The sequence below is a fragment of the Amphiura filiformis genome, chromosome 8 (assembly GCF_039555335.1).
Source record: "Amphiura filiformis chromosome 8, Afil_fr2py, whole genome shotgun sequence".
NCBI classification, from domain to species: Eukaryota; Metazoa; Echinodermata; class Ophiuroidea; order Amphilepidida; family Amphiuridae; genus Amphiura; species Amphiura filiformis.
The window spans coordinates 4,363,099-4,375,714 of NC_092635.1; the positions used below are offsets into that span (position 1 = coordinate 4,363,099).

The following is a 12,616-nucleotide window of genomic DNA, read 5'->3' on the forward strand; positions in this document are numbered from 1 at the left end:
ATTCACTCACGTTTTTCACCTTCAGTGCAAGCATGAGTAACATAATACCATCGTATAAAATAGATCAGAGGACTGAATTGAATGAGATACACAAACTTTTACCAAGGGGTGAGCAAGTGTGACAAAAGTGCCTGTTAATCAAACTTGGAATGAGTTGTTGATGTGTGCATTGTGTGATCAATCACTCATTTCTTTGCATCCAGCCAACCAATTAAAATAAAATTTGTGTATAATGTGCACAATGAGCTACCCACTGCTTTTAAAATATTTTGATGATATTGTCTATTTCTGGAGATGTTTTCTGGGACACCCTGTACTGTGAGAATATAATTATAATAATTTGCATCCCTTTCAGTGTTTGACTTTGCTAATTCCAGCCTAATTGGAGTTAGCTGAAAGTTATGAAAGTTCCATGTCTGAATTTCATTGCTGTGTTAATGAAAATTGATCAAGAAACCTTTACATTCAAACCAATTTTTTACCCAAATTATTTTTGGCAACAACAAAAACATTCTTCAGTAAAAAATTTTATTTAAAAAAACTAGATATACGCTGGCGAAGTTACGTAATTAATCGGATTAACTACCATAGCAATAGGTGCAAACAATTTTGAATATACCGCGCTGCACTACAAGCAGGTTGCACTCATCACCTGTCGTCAATCATATAGTAGATTGAATACAATACCGCTCTTTTCAAAGAGACTAATCTTACAGGTGCAAGTGATTAGCATTTCTTTGACATCTATGGTTCAATGCAGAGGTACCGCATGAACGTAGTAGTGCAGCGATATAATCAAAAATTGTTTGTACCTATTGCTATGGTAGTTAATCCGATTATTACGTAACTTCGCCAGCGATAGATATCTAGGACCATTTACTTTTTAAAATTTTGATAAAAAAAAAAAAAAAAAAATGAAAATTGAGCGAAAAATCAGGCTTTTTTTCATGTTTTTTTCCCCGCAAAATTGAGCATTTTTCAACCAGTTTTGGTAAAAATTTCTCAAATTTGGGCAAAAGTGCTCAGTTATGGAGAAAATTAAAAAACAATTTTACCCAAATTTTTTTGGTACAATGCCCATGAAAATTTGGGTAAAATTGTTTTTTAATTTTCTCCATAACTGAGCATTTTTGCCCAAATTTGACCTCGCATATGATTTCATCAAGTCTTTGTCATTTTAAAAGACCAAAAATTTAGCAGTTATGAGGCCCATAATTCCCTGAGGGTTAAGACCAACCTTAAGAATTATTTTTTTTACTGTTATGTGACTATATGGTAATACCAGTTATATTCACCAGATAGCCAGCTCACATAAAAATCATCACTTCAAATCACAGATGTTCCAATATCTGTGTTCAAATACAATGTTAACAGCTCTCCTAGCAATCATGCTAGAGAATGATTTGACCACTCGCCTAGCATCATACTAGAGAGTGAGTAACCACTCCCCTTTAAAATCTAGGCGACAAAGCCTGTCACAAGGATCCATGATTGGCCCTGTTACATGTATGTCATTCACCATAATATTATACACTTGTCAATCAAGAAACCTCTCTATATGTTAGGGTGATGACATTCAGTTATACAGATATTTTAATGTATCTTATCCAAACTCCATGAAAACAGCCTCATCTAGCATCACTGAATAAAACACTGGATGACCATAAAATCTCTGGAAGCTAAATGATGAGGAGATAGAGTTTTCTATTGGCGCATCAAATTATCATACACATAGCTTATCTCCTGCTATGCTAACAGTTGGCGATGATTCCATCAATCCAGCTCTGCAATCCAGTATGCAACCTCTGTGTTATATTTGATACACAGATGACAGTGGCTGCACATATCATATACATTGTATCCCTGTAATCTATTATAAATTAGCAACTACATAAAATATCAATTGGTTTCAAGGACCATGGCATCTACTATCTGGTGGTTTGTGCCTTGATTTTGTCCCAAATGGACTATGGCAATGGATTGTTATTAAGTTCCAATAATGACATCCAAAGACTTCAGGGCAGTTCTTATTTGCTGCATGTTCTTTGTGTTGTTGCCTGTTAAAAGGCTGCTTCAATCTGCAAACTATTGAAGGAATCCTTACTCCTTAGACAGTGCTAGTGCCTGCAGAAAAGTTATTAAAATAATGAGAATAACATGAATATTAATAATAATTAACACAACATTTTCAGACCTTCCTTTTATTTAAGAAATAAAGGGTAATGCATTATCCTTTACACCCAAATAATGTGTCCTCACCCATTATTTAGACGTTTTTACTGCCAAGGACACATTATTTGCGTGTAAAGGATAATGCTGCACCCTTTATTTCTATTCTATTACCAGAAAATAGTGCGATTTAAAGAGAAAATATCATTTTTTGGCACAAATATTTTCAGTTGTTTACTTCAAGGTGGAGCGTGTATCGCGGAAATATTGCACAGCGTAATGCTGTGCGTGAGAGTGTGTTACGAGCGCTTGACCCATTATTGCAGAATAATGGGCTCTCATGTGACGTGTTTTAACAAATCACAGTGCGCGATTTTGAATAATGGGTCGTAAGAGTAATAGAATTATAAATAAGTCACAGAATATTTAAAAATTATATACGGTAGATATTTAAGGTGGCAAACTTAACTATGGTGTTGTGCACAGAATTGCTTTAAAATTATCGTACAGGATGTGATTTTTCAAAACAGCTTCTTGACTTATGCAAATTCACAAAATCCCATTTAAACACTTTTCTTTGCTGATTTAAGTTAAATGAACATAATGGATTTGACATAGCTAGCTATTGTATCTGTAAGGTGTAGTATTTGAGTTAGCTATCTGAAAATACATATCTAGACAAAATGCCACCTAAAATGGTCAATATGTTCTATGTAACGTCTTTCATAAGGCGAGTTAGATGGTAGCATGAACTAGCAGCATTTGCATTCGAATATTGAGACAAGTAAAGCTGACACACATGAGGAATGGTATTGGTTTTATTAAGGAAATCCCAATGATTGATATAAGTAGTGTCATTTCCACCCCATTTGCATGATGTTTTTTGGGAGGGTTAAAATGGCAAAACTATTGCTTAGATATATTAAAAACTAAATCAAGAAATATCAAGAAATAATTGCAAATTTTCATTTATGAAACTTGCAAATCTAAGCTAAACTTATTTAACATTCGGCCGAAAATTCTGCCCAAAACATATAGTGTAAACCTTAACTCACCTCTAGGAAGATCAATTGCAAAACATCAGATGCCCTGACACCCGAACTCGCAGCCAATGGCTTCACATGTTCATTTACTTCATGAAGTTTGCACCATTCTTTAAAATATAAAACACAAAAAACATAAATGTTACATGTGGGTAAAATATAGAAGATTAAAATTGTGCTTTACAAGATACCCATGAACACCGCAACTTTGTCACAGGTGGGATAGGATAGTAAAGATGATTTGATTTAAACAATACAACATTCCTTGTATACCACAACTTTGTCACGGGTGGGAAGGGACACCTAAATCATAATTTTAATTGTGCTATACAACATTCCCTTGTATACCACAACTTTGTCACAGGAGGGACAGGACACTAGAAATAATTTACATTATAGCACAATAGATAGTGTCCTGTTCCACCCATGATAAAGTTGTAGTATACATGGGAGTGTTGTATAGCTCAATGGAAATCATCTATAGTACTCTGTTCCACCCATGATAAAGTTGTAGTATACATGGGAGTGTTGTATAGCTCAATGGAAATCATCTACAGTACTCTGTTCCACCCATGATAAAGTTGTAGTATACATGGGAGTGTTGTATAGCTCAATGGAAATCATCTACAGTACTCTGTTCCACCCATGATAAAGTTGTAGTATACATGGGAGTGTTGTATAGCTCAATGGAAATCATCTTTGTACTCTGTTCCACCCATGATAAAGTTGTAGTATACATGGGAGTGTTGTATAGCTCAATGGAAATCATCTTTGTGCTCTGTTCCACCCATGATAAAGTTGTAGTATACATGGGAGTGTTGTATAGCTCAATGGAAATCATCTATAGTACTCTGTTCCACCCATGATAAAGTTGTAGTATACATGGGAGTGTTGAATAGCTCAATGGAAATCATCTTTGTGCTCTGTTCCACCCATGATAAAGTTGTAGTATACATGGGAGTGTTGTATAGCTCAATGGAAATCATCTACAGTACTCTGTTCCACCCATGATAAAGTTGTAGTATACATGGGAGTGTTGTATAGCTCAATGGAAATCATCTATAGTACTCTGTTCCACCCATGATAAAGTTGTAGTATACATGGGAGTGTTGAATAGCTCAATGGAAATCATCTTTGTGCTCTGTTCCACCCATGATAAAGTTGTAGTATACATGGGAGTGTTGTATAGCTCAATGGAAATCATCTACAGTACTCTGTTCCACCCATGATAAAGTTGTAGTATACATGGGAGTGTTGTATAGCTCAATGGAAATCATCTTTGTGCTCTGTTCCACCCATGATAAAGTTGTAGTATACATGGGAGTGTTGTATAGCTCAATGGAAATCATCTACAGTACTCTGTTCCACCCATGATAAAGTTGTAGTATACATGGGAGTGTTGTATAGCTCAATGGAAATCATCTACAGTACTCTGTTCCACCCATGATAAAGTTGTAGTATACATGGGAGTGTTGTATAGCTCAATGGAAATCATCTTTGTGCTCTGTTCCACCCATGATAAAGTTGTAGTATACATGGGAGTGTTGTATAGCTCAATGGAAATCATCTACAGTACTCTGTTCCACCCATGATAAAGTTGTAGTATACATGGGAATGTTGTATAGCTCAATGGAAATCATCTTTGTGCTCTGTTCCACCCATGATAAAGTTGTAGTATACATGGGAGTGTTGTATAGCTCAATGGAAATCATCTACAGTACTCTGTTCCACCCATGATAAAGTTGTAGTATACATGGGAGTGTTGTATAGCTCAATGGAAATCATCTACAGTACTCTGTTCCACCCATGATAAAGTTGTAGTATACATGGGAGTGTTGTATAGCTCAATGGAAATCATCTTTGTGCTCTGTTCCACCCATGATAAAGTTGTAGTATACATGGGAGTGTTGTATAGCTCAATGGAAATCATCTTTGTGCTCTGTTCCACCCATGATAAAGTTGTAGTATACATGGGAGTGTTGTATAGCTCAATGGAAATCATCTATAGTACTCTGTTCCACCCATGATAAAGTTGTAGTATACATGGGAGTGTTGAATAGCTCAATGGAAATCATCTTTGTGCTCTGTTCCACCCATGATAAAGTTGTAGTATACATGGGAGTGTTGTATAGCTCAATGGAAATCATCTACAGTACTCTGTTCCACCCATGATAAAGTTGTAGTATACATGGGAGTGTTGTATAGCTCAATGGAAATCATCTTTGTGCTCTGTTCCACCCATGATAAAGTTGTAGTATACATGGGAGTGTTGTATAGCTCAATGGAAATCATCTACAGTACTCTGTTCCACCCATGATAAAGTTGTAGTATACATGGGAGTGTTGTATAGCTCAATGGAAATCATCTACAGTACTCTGTTCCACCCATGATAAAGTTGTAGTATACATGGGAGTGTTGTATAGCTCAATGGAAATCATCTACAGTACTCTGTTCCACCCATGATAAAGTTGTAGTATACATGGGAGTGTTGTATAGCTCAATGGAAATCATCTTTGTGCTCTGTTCCACCCATGATAAAGTTGTAGTATACATGGGAGTGTTGTATAGCTCAATGGAAATCATCTACAGTACTCTGTTCCACCCATGATAAAGTTGTAGTATACATGGGAGTGTTGTATAGCTCAATGGAAATCATCTACAGTACTCTGTTCCACCCATGATAAAGTTGTAGTATACATGGGAGTGTTGTATAGCTCAATGGAAATCATCTTTGTGCTCTGTTCCACCCATGATAAAGTTGTAGTATACATGGGAGTGTTGTATAGCTCAATGGAAATCATCTACAGTACTCTGTTCCACCCATGATAAAGTTGTAGTATACATGGGAGTGTTGTATAGCTCAATGGAAATCATCTACAGTACTCTGTTCCACCCATGATAAAGTTGTAGTATACATGGGAGTGTTGTATAGCTCAATGGAAACCATCTTTGTACTCTGTTCCACCCATGATAAAGTTGTAGTATACATGGGAGTGTTGTATTGCACAATGGAAATCATCTATAGTACTCTGTTCCACCTGTGATAAAAGTTGTAGTATACATGGGAATGTTGTATAGCACAATGGAAATCATCTATAGTGATAATATTGTTGTACACATGAGAGTGTGGTATACACATGTAGCACAATGGGAATCATGAACTTCAATGTCCTGTTTCACTTGTGAGCATGATAAAGTTGTGGCATACACTAGAGTGTTTATTCTAGTCTTTTGTTGCCTACTGAAAAGTTGAACGAAGATAATTTCTGTTTTCGGTTTCGGGAGTTATGTTAATTTCTGACATGAAAACGTGACATGAGAGAGTTGATGCTAATACAGACAAGAGAAGTGTCTAAATTTTATGGTCGTAAATTAGCGATAAATTGTACGGCTTAAATTGACGTGCGTAAGGTGTATAGGTACTTCAGACTAGGCGGGAGTGGCTCATGAAAAAAGCCCAGCATAGAAATATACACTAATCAGTGTTGCCACGAATTACGATACTTGTTCGTGCAATCGCGAAAAAATAGGTCATATGATTATGTAGAGATGAAACGGGAATTCTTTTCGTCCAAAATACACCTTAAAACTTGTGTGTCCGAGATAGTAACTCAGGGCCCGACTGTAACTCGGGCCGACGACTCCGAGATAGTCAGGGCCCGACTTAGTAACCCGGGGCCTCAATTCGGGACCCGAGATAGTAACTCAGGGTCCAAGATAGTAACTCGGGCCCCGACTTAGTAACTCGATATCTGAGTTAGTAACTCGGGCCCGGATTTAGTATCTTGGGTCCAAGATAGGCCCGAGATAGTATCTCAGACTTAGTATCTCTGGGTCCAAGATAGTACTCGGGGTCCGAGATAGTAACTTGGGGCCTCGACTTAGTAACTCAGGGTCTAAGACAGTAACTCGGGGCCTCGACTTAGTAACTCGGTGCCTCGACTTAGTAACTCGGGGTCCGAGATAGTAACTCGGGCCCTGACTTATTAACTCGGGTCAGAGATAGTAACTTGGGGCCTCGACGTAATAACGTGGGGTCTGAAACAGGAACACGGACCGCGAGATAGTAACTCGGGTCTGAGATAGTAATTCAGGGCCCTGACCTAGTAACTCGGGGTCCGAGATAGTATTTCGGGGCCTTGACTTAGTAACTCGGGGTCCGAGATAGTAACTTGGGGCCTCAACTTAGTAACTTGGTATCCGAGATAGTAACACGGACCCTATATAGTAACTCGGGGTCCGAGATAGTAATTCGGGCCCCGGACTTTATAACTCAGGGTCCGGGATAGTAACTCGGGTTAGAGATAGTAAGACGGGGCCTTGACTTAGTAACTCGGGGTCTGAGATAGTAACACTGACCCGAGATAGTAACTTTCGGGTCCGAGATAGTAACTTGGGGCCTCGACTTAATAACCCGGGTCTGAAACAGTAACACGGACCCGAGATAGTAACTCGGGTCTGAGATAGTAATTCAGGGCCCGACTTAGTAACTCGGGTACGAGGTAGTAACTCGGGTCCGAGATAGTAATTCGGGCCTCGACTTAGTAACTTGGGGTCTGAGATAGTAACTCGACCCGACTTAGTAACTCGGGTCTGAGATAGTAACTCGGGCCTCGACTTAGTAACTCGGGGTCCGTGATAGTAACTCGGGCCTCGACTTATTAACTCGGGTCTGAAATAGTAACACGCACCCAGAGATTGTAACTCGGGGTCTGAGATAGTAACTCGGGCCCCGACTTAGTAATTAGGGGTTAGAGATAGTAACTCGGGGCCTCAACTTAGTAACTTGGGGTCTGAGATAGTAACACAGACCCCAAGATAGTAACCGGGTCCGAGATAGTAACTCAGGCCTCGACTTAGTAACTCGGGTCTGAAATAATAACACGGACCCTGATATTGTAACTTGGGGTCCAAGATAGTAACTCGGGGCCCCGACGTAGTAACGGGATAGTAACTCGGGCCTCGACTTAGTACCTCGGGGTCCAAGATAGTAACTTGGGGCCTCAACTTAGTAACTTGGTATCTGAGATAGTAACACAGACCCAAGATAGGAACTCGGGGTCCGAGATAGTAATTCGGGCCCGACTTAGTAACTCGAGTCCGAGATAGTAACTTGGGGCCGAGATACTAATTGGGGTCCTGAATTACTATCTCAGACCCCGAAGTTACTATCTCGGTCTGTGTTACTGTTTCAGACCCCGAGTTATTAAGTCGAGGCCCTAAGTTACTATCTCGGACCCCGAAGTTAATAAGTCGGGCCCGAAGTTACTATCTCGACCCCGAAGTTAATAAGTCAGGGCCCGAAGTTACTATCTCAGACCCCGAAGTTACTATCTCGGGTCAGTGTTACTATCTCAGACCCGAAGTTACTAAGTCGAAGCCCAAGTTACTATCTCGGACCCGAAGTTACTATCTCGGGTCAGTGTTACTATCTCAGACTCCGAAGTTACTAAGTCGAGGCCCCGAAGTTACTGTCTCGTACCCGAAGTTACTAAGTTGGGGCCCCAAGTTACTAACTCGACCCTGAGTTACTATCTCGTGGTCCGTGTTACTATCTCAGACCCCGAAGTTACTAAGTTGAGGCCCGAAGTTAGTATCTCGGACCCCGTGTTATTATATCTCTGACCCAAGTTATTAAGTCGGAACCCCGAAGTTACTATCTAAGGGCCCTGTGTTACTAAGTTGGGGCCCGAGTTACTATATCAGACCCTGAATTAGTATCTCGGGACCCTGAGCTACTATCTCGGACCCCCAATTAGTATCTCGGGGTCCAAGTTATTATCTCGACTCCGAGTTACTAAGTCGGGCCCGACTTACTATCTCTGACCCTGAGTTACCGATTATCCCGGACCCTGAGTTATAAAGTCGGGGCCCGAATTACTATCTCGGACCCGAAGTTACTATCTCGGGTCTGTGTTACTATCTCAGATACCAAGTTACTAAGTTGAGGCCCAAGTTACTATCTCGGACCCCGAAGTTACTAAGTCGAGGCCCCGAAGTTACTATCTCTGACCGCCAGTTACTACGTCGGGCCCCGAAGTTACTATCTTGGACCCCGAAGTTACAATCTCCGGGTCCGTGTTATTATCTCAGACCCGAAGTTACTAAGTCGACGCCGAGTTACTATCTCGGACCCCGGGTTACTATCTCGGGGTCCGTGTTACTATCTCAGACCCCAAGTTACTAAGTTGAGGCCCCGAGTTACTATCTCTAACCCCCAATTACTAAGTCGGGCCCGAAGTTACTATCTCGGACCCCGAAGTTACAATCTCGGGTGCGTGTTACTATCTCAGACCCGAGTTAATAAGTCGAGGCCCTGAGTTACTATCTCGGACCCCGAGTTACTAAGTCGGGGCCCGAGTTACTATTTCGGACTGCGAGTTACTAAGTTGGGGCCCTAAGTTACTAACTCGGACCCCGAGTTACTATCTCGTTGTCCGTGTTACTATCTCAGACCCCGAAGTTACTAAGTTGAAGCCCCGAAGTTACTATCTCGGTACCGAAGTTACTAAGTTAGCCCAAGTTACTAAGTTGGGGCCCCAAGTTACTAACTCAGACCCCGAGTTACTATCTCGTTGTCCGTGTTACTATCTCAGACCCCGAAGTTACTAAGTTGAGGCCCGAGTTACTATCTCGGACCCCGACTTATTATATCTCTGACCCCAAGATATTAAGTCGGAACCCTGAGTTACTATCTAAGGGCCCCGTGTTATTAAGTTGGGGCCCGGCCCGAGTTACTATATCAGACCCTGAATTAGTATCTCGGGACCTTGAGCTACTATCTCGGATCCCAAAGTAGTATCTTGGGGCCCCGAATTACTATCTCGGACTCGAAGTTACTAAGTCAGGCCCCGACTTACTATCTCGGACCCTGAGTTACTATCCAGGACCCCGAGTAATAAAGTCGGGCCCGGAGTTACTATCTCGGACCCAAGTTAATATCTTGGGGTCCGTGTTACTATTTCAGACACCAAGTTACTAAGTTGAGGCCCCAAGTTACTATCTCAGACCCGAAGTTACTAAGTCGAGGTCCGTGTTACTATCTCAGACCCGAAGTTACTAAGTCGAGGCCCGAAAGTTACAATCTTGGACCCCGAAGTTAATAAGACGAGGCCCCGAAGTTACTATCTCGGACCCCGAAGTTACTAAGTCGAGGCCCAAGTTACTATCTCAGACCCAGAGTTACTAAGTCGGGCCCGAAAGTTATTTAAAGTCGAGTTACTATCTCGGGGTCCAAGTTACTGTTTCAGACCCCGAAGTTACTAAGTAATTAAGGGCCCAGGGTGTAGACATCACCCTGGGTGTAGACATAATTATTGCACAGTCCCTATAGTATTGTGTTGTCGTGGATACATGGTAGTTGATAAATTACTCGATCAAATCATTTGATATCGGGTACTACACCCTGCCCAATTTTGTGCCTATTTTTACATTTTTCTCAAAAATTATAGAGCATTGGTGACAAGTAAGGTATATTATAGGGGCAAGGACTACAACTGCTACACTGGAAATTTTATTTCAGCACAGACAGCAGTTGTTGAGTTACAGTCAAAATTAGGGAAAACCAATATTTGATCAATAAATCAATAACTACTTGCCTTGAGTTGCTGAATTTTCAGTGCAGTAGTTATAGTCCTTGTCTCTATAATATACATATCTAGGCCCTATATCTTACTTGTCACCAATGCACTATGATTTTTGAGAAAACACAAAAATAAGCAAAAAATTGGCTAGGTGTAGTACCCCTTAAACATAATAGATCCCACACAATTTAAAACCAACATAACCCAACATCTACAAGAAATCTATAGACTAAAATTTGCATGCATGCGCATATCAACCTAACCGCTTTTACTCCTCTAGGACTGTTGGGCAGTATCAAGATCAAGATGATGTGCAAATTCCAAGTTAGACTTCATCATGTTCTTGCTGTCATTGACATATTTGTAGAGACGACTAGAGTCCCCGCTATATGTCGAATGTATGGACTAGGGTAGTTCGAAACAACATGGCCCTGTTCCTTCCTCACTAGGGCCATGAATGCCCTACGTCACGTAAAAACGGGCACCGTGAACTCACGTCAGGGTGATGACGCACACTGACGGCATCTATAGAAAGAATTCAAAACATTTTCCATCCTCAAATGTGCTCAAAATTTACGAACATGCACCAAATATGTTTTGTTTAAGTCTCATCTTCACGTGAGGAATGGTAGGAAGTGGTATTTATGAGAAAACGTGGTATTTTATGTGTACCCTGGACCAGATATGCTCAGGAGTCTCAGACCTTCGTACGGAGAAGGACAGTGGAAATCAGGGGTAGGCCTACAGCATTAAGGCCCAAAAGGCGGGGGTTGTTTTCCTGTGTTTTTCACTCCAGAGCTTGCAGAAAATCCAAATACATGGGGTGAAAATTAAATCTTGGGGGTGAAAAATATTTTGCAGTGTAGTCAGGGGTAGGAGTACGGTCCAAAAGTAGCTAGAGGGTCAGTTTTCACCCCGAGCTTGCACATATTCCCAATAGAGGGTGAAAAATTAATATTTTTTAAATTTAGGGGTCATTCACCCCGCTACCCCTGGTGGAAATCGTAGGACGGACGTGTGAGTACCTCGGGCTAGGACTAGGGAGCCAATTGTCAAAAGCCGTAACTCACACATATTATACGATACACCTATCGAATGTGTGTCATCGGTCCAGTCATCGGCCTTGTAGGAACCCATGGATTAGGTCCATGTACACATACGATGGGTGTACCTCGCTAGAGTCCCGGACTAGAGTTTTAAATTATACTATGTAGTATGTACAGTACTCGGAGAACGTGGTTGTGTATATTTTTTCTGTATACGTCGCTATTTATAGAAAGGATAAATCAACTTGAGAAAATATTGTGACTTGCTCAAGTTGTTATACTCGCGTACATACTCACACTGTACAGAGTTGTACAGTATGTACAGTGCAGAAACTATCACAGCTTTTGGTATTAATATTGGTAAGCTTACACTACCATAATTCATTGCAACTGGTAAGAAACTGGACGAAATGTACACTTACTGTTGTTTAAAATGCTTGAATTCGAAATTACTGGTTAGAAACTGGAACAAAAGTACACTTTTCTATAATACTGTGGTTTAAAATTCAACCGCCGTGTGTGTGTTAATTAATTTCACTGTGGTGACGAGCTAGATCTATTAATAACATCATTCACGATCTGTACGAGTCGATTATTAAAAAAATGTATGACGCGAATGACGTAGAGTTCATTAATATTCATATATACTACTACGATTTCATCATGAGAGGGGTCTGGCACACGACACCGGTACCTACCTCAAATATAAATAGGATACTGCTAACTGATTCCTATGGGGGGGCAGATTATGCAATTATGGAAACTATATGCATGC

At 40.5% G+C, this 12,616-nt stretch overlaps 1 long non-coding RNA gene across 1 annotated transcript; it reads right to left on the reverse strand.

Annotated features, from left to right (window-relative positions):
• Nucleotides 1-1,575: 1,575 nt before the first annotated feature.
• LOC140158521 (uncharacterized) lies at nt 1,576-12,412 on the reverse strand. The gene is made up of 3 exons (XR_011859792.1): nt 12,264-12,412; nt 3,225-3,322; nt 1,576-2,124 (listed from the first exon to the last, which is right to left on the reverse strand). It is a non-coding gene; the product is annotated as an uncharacterized lncRNA (long non-coding RNA).
• Nucleotides 12,413-12,616: the final 204 nt, after the last annotated feature.